A 5,014-nucleotide genomic window follows, 5' to 3' on the forward strand; every position below is an offset into this window, starting at 1 on the left:
TTTCAAATGGATCATGTGACTCTGATGGATGCCAACTCACCACCGGAGCCAAAGCTCCGGTGTCCTTCTCTGGTGAGCGTAACCGGACTGGTTCATCCATAACCATCACCAAAATTAAAAATAAGGACATGAATTTAAAGTAAAAATTCCTCTGAGCTCGAATCTGGCCTCAATTTATCCTAACTCCAAGTATATCGAAAGATACAACAAGTTGAAATTTGAGGTGCACAATCTGAGTTGCTTCGATTCGACCTCAAAGAAACTCAATCTTGTTGCCTACATTGGTAGGACTTTAGACAACCAAAGATCCAAGAGAACTATGGAGAATTGAGTGAGAATCTAAGAGATGAAAATTTCTGGAAAATACCTCCGTGCATGTCTGTGCTTGATTGATCTTGCTCAGGACACTTGATAGAGTAGAATTGAATGGATAAAAGGTTCAGATCCTTGGAGATCTGAATCTCAAAACAGCGAGATTCAAACTCAATTTCCAATGGAAATTATCAAGATTATCCTTTGGAATGAGAGGGTTTGAAGGTTTGGAAGCAAAGCTGGCGCGCAGGGTCCCTATTTCTGAGCATATAGGGCTCTATTTATAGCCAAATGAATTGATATTTGCGCACTTGAAATGAAATCCAAAAATAGCAATGTACATTACATGGGTGCATGGGTGTGTACATGCCCATGAAATCACTTCTTCTGATCCATATTTGAGTACAAGTCTTGCTGAGATCATGTTGGAATGTCATGCATTGGTGTGTGGAAGCTTTAAGTTCAATTTGTGCCAAATGATCACTCATGTTCAAGCCATACGCAACCTGTTCAAATCTTATCCAAAATGAATGAAATTGAACTTTTTGGAAAGTTTAGATCAAGAGAAACAACTTTCATGTTGAACACTTTTTCATTTGAAGCTTGGATCATGATGAATTTTAAGGTGGAAGTTAGGAAAATCAAACATGTCAAAAACATTTCTAAGTATCAAGCCATATGTTCACTTATTCCATATTGACTAACTTTTTATGTGAGCTTCAAATGAGAAAAGTTACTTCATCAACGTTGTAGCTCTCTCAAAATAATTAAAAATGGTCACAAATTTGACCTCATTTAGATTTAATAAGAAGGAGTTATGCATTTTTTAAGTTGAGGAAAATCACTTGTTCAATGGCATTGGTCCAAAATGACCTATAATATATCCTCATATCACATGCACATAAAATTTGAATTAGCTCTTCCTACAAAAATCAAAGTTGAATTAGACATCTTGAATTTGATTGTGCAACTTGTAAATCTTTCATATCATAAACATTGAGCAAGTTATGGCCTTGGGAAGTTGACCTCCAAATTAGGGTTTAAACAAAATGACCTATAATCTTCCACCATAAAAAATGACTTTACAAGCAAAAATAGATCTAGACCCGAACCTGAAAGTTGTTTGAAATGCCATTTAGAGTAATTTTTCTCTTGGAAACATTTTTATATGACAAAAATTGTAGGAGATAGGGTCTAGGGAACCTCGGTTTTGATTAGATGAATTCCTCTAGTCAACTACCATCAACCAACTTGCTAGCTTGCAATTTTCCTGACTTTTAGGACTTGTGGGAGATCATATGTGCATAAGATGATGGAGTTTGAAGTATACCTTGAAATATTTGATCAATTGGTGAAGAATATTGTTGAAGAAGTCACATAAGATACCTAGATGAATTAGGGTTTCCAAGGCAAACCAATTCCAAACTCTTGATGAATTCTTGACCAAAATAGCATGTGAAACTCATGGGGATTCATATATGATGCTAAGAGCCATAGTATATCAACTCTTAATTGAGCTCCTTGCAATGAGGGCCTTAAACCCTAGATTTGAGCTTAATAGATCATAGGTGAGCATGTGCATTACCTACAAAAGAGTTAGACAAATGCAAAGACATATTTTTGGTATTTTGGTTATTAAATGATAACAATAAAAAGTATGATACAATCAAATGGTGCTTGGTGATCTCTCCCAATACAAACCCCATAAATGAAGGGTAAAGAGGGTGCCAAGGTGTGATCCCAATGCTAATGCATATGACGAGATAGCATGAGGGATCTTAGGGTCAAATATAGGGTCTTACACTAACCACCACTACCAATAGAAGCACCAAGACAAGCTAATCACGAATATGGAAATGAAATTTGGAACTGGTCCTTGCATTGGTGGAATTGAACCTAAACATGGAGGAACCCTAGCATCCAAAACTCAAATTAAATGGCGTATGGTGTGAATCAATCCCTAACGCCAAGGGGATTCTACTCCCTAACCTAGGTACTACATCTTGGTGAGCTCAAAGCAAGAAAGTGCCACTGAAATGAAAATGACATACCGGAGAAGATGATCTGGAAATCCACCGGTAAGTTTCCTAAACTTGATTCTTTCTTCTTCTTCTCTTTTCGTCTCTCTCTTCTTCTTCTGAACTGGAACAGTGAAAAGTGAGGATGTTGTGGCTTATCTCAAGCGAAATTGAAGCTTAGATGTGAAGCTTCAATGGCTTCTAGGAGAAGGTAGATCTCTGAGTAGGGTGAGGGAAGAGATTGCAAGAGAGAGAATGCACAAATTCAAACAGATTTCCAAGGGTGATGAAAATGTGAGAGATGGGTTTCTTAAATAGAGGTTAGGTTTGTAGCATGTTAGCTTTGGAATGAGGTTAGGAGTTAGTTGGACATGACTCACTGAGTTAACTGAAAACTCAGTTGGTTAATGAGATAGAAACTCAGTTAGTTTGATTAGTTTAGATTGATTAATGAATGAGTGAGTTGAAACTTAACTGGCTGTTGCAGGTTAGAATTATTGAGGTTATATTGAAATAATTTTAATGATCTGTTGTGTAGGTTGAACTTAAGTGGCCTTGCTTATGTTTTGCATAGCTTGTTGTGTGAGTGTTAATGGCTTTGATGCAGATTGGCTATAGTAGGTCATCACTTAAATGGATTTGCCTTGAAGCTTGGTTCATGACCTATTATACAGGTATCATTTGCCAACTTAATTGTTAATAGGATTTATACAATGTTATGTGCTATTGTGTTGTGCCTTGCATGGTGTTGGAATAGATTAAAGCATGCTGCCATGACTTATGTCTCTACTGCATTGGACAATGGTGTTAACTTGCACTGCATCTATCCAAGTTTGCAAGGACTTTGAAGTTGGATTTAGTATGGCCCTGAGTTACCTAATACTATTGACTTGGTTCAGTGCTTCCATGTTATTCCCACTGCTGGTATTCTACTCCTTACCTTTTCTTGTTTCTCTTGTTGTAGCATGATTTAGCTATGGTCTTGCAATGCCATGCTGGATCCCTTTATTCAGTTCAACAGGTGGTAATAATGGCTTTTATGTGCAAAGCTCATGTTGGTTTTGGCCTCTGCAGGACATAGTCACCATTACATTTACTTCCAAATTCCTGTCTCAAGGATGGCCATGAGGACAAGTCTTGTGATCCCACTGTGTTGGTGGCTCCACTTGGCTTGTTGCAGGCCTTGAGGTATGTCTCATTTTTGTGACTTGGTTTGTGCATTCAGCATGGTTTTCCCTCTGCAACTTGATGTCTCATGATGGCCTTTGCAGGATACACTCACTATTCAAGTTTTGACTTGCAGCATTGTGGTCCTGGTTTAGCTTTAGGTTTGTCACCTGTTGCATTATTGTTTGCAAGTTGTCTTGGTCTTGGCATTAGATTGAAGGTGAGCACAGTTGGTATGTCATGCAGCCAGTGGTTTCAACTGTGCATGGTATGGATTCAAAGCTTCACACCTTGTATGTTTGGCACTTGTTTCCTTAATAAATTATCCTGTTGTGTCCTTCCATGGTGATGCAGTTGCATGTTGTGCATTTGCAGATAAGCTCTGGCTTCCATAAGGCTCACATGAAGTTTGCCATGTGACTTGGTGTGTTGCAACATGACTCTCAGCTTGGTATAAAGTCCTCATTGCAAGTTAACCCTTTAGCAAATCCTTGAGCATTGTTAGCTTAATCAAATGGATCTTTGCAGAACAACCTGTTGACTTATTGTGCATTGGTTTTGCAGGCTGCTGCCATCACTTGGTGGCATAATCATGGCTTGGTAGGAATTTAGCGATATGATGTTGTAGTGGTAGGTATAAGGATCATGATAATTATGTCTTTGTAACATGCTTCCACTGCAGGTTTTTGCATGATGCTTCTTGGTATGGCCTGTTGTCATAATGCCAACTAGTTTGAATATGAAGTTTCTTGACGGTTATGACTGAATTTGGTCCTGTTGGATTGTTTCTGCAGGGGTTTCCAGGTTGCAGCCTTCATGAGCCATCACCACCATAAACTGCAAGTGTGAGTATGTCCAATGGTCAGGTAAAGGTTATGGTGCTGCTGTAGGATATTAGGCAAGGCAATATTATGCTGCAGCTGGTAACAAGTTTGTCTTTGGCAACCTTATTGCTTGGCAATGGTTTCAACTGGTAATAGGCACATTTACAGCATGTGTCTACTGCAGGTCTTGGCTCAAGTAAGGCTTGGTGATGATGTCCACTGCAGGGTCTCACACAAACTCCTTATGCCTTTGTTCAATAGCAGCAAGGCAAGGTAATGTGCAGCATGGCTAGCGAATCATGTGTTTCCATGTTTGGTGAGATGTTTTTGGTTCAAGCCAAGGGTGATAAGCAATGAACAAGTGTTTGGCTGTGTTAGACCTCTTTGGGAATTGATTAGGGAGAAACCAAAGCCAATGGGCAATGGTTCCAAAAATGCCAAAATGACATGGTGCACAAAATGTATTACTTGTAATGGAAGCAACCAAGAAAAAGACATCATCAAGCATGGAAAATGGATGCCCATCACAACAAAAGGCTAGACAAAGTTGGGATGATCAAGGGCAAGTGAGGGTTGACTTTGGTCAACATTGACCAAAAAGTCAACTGTTGACCAAACTCAACAAATGGTCAAAAAATGCATTTTCTTTGTATTTTATTTGTAGGTGTACAATGAATTGTTGGTTAGGGTGAA

This window comes from Lathyrus oleraceus, chromosome 4, assembly GCF_024323335.1.
Source record: "Lathyrus oleraceus cultivar Zhongwan6 chromosome 4, CAAS_Psat_ZW6_1.0, whole genome shotgun sequence".
NCBI classification, from domain to species: Eukaryota; Viridiplantae; Streptophyta; class Magnoliopsida; order Fabales; family Fabaceae; genus Lathyrus; species Lathyrus oleraceus.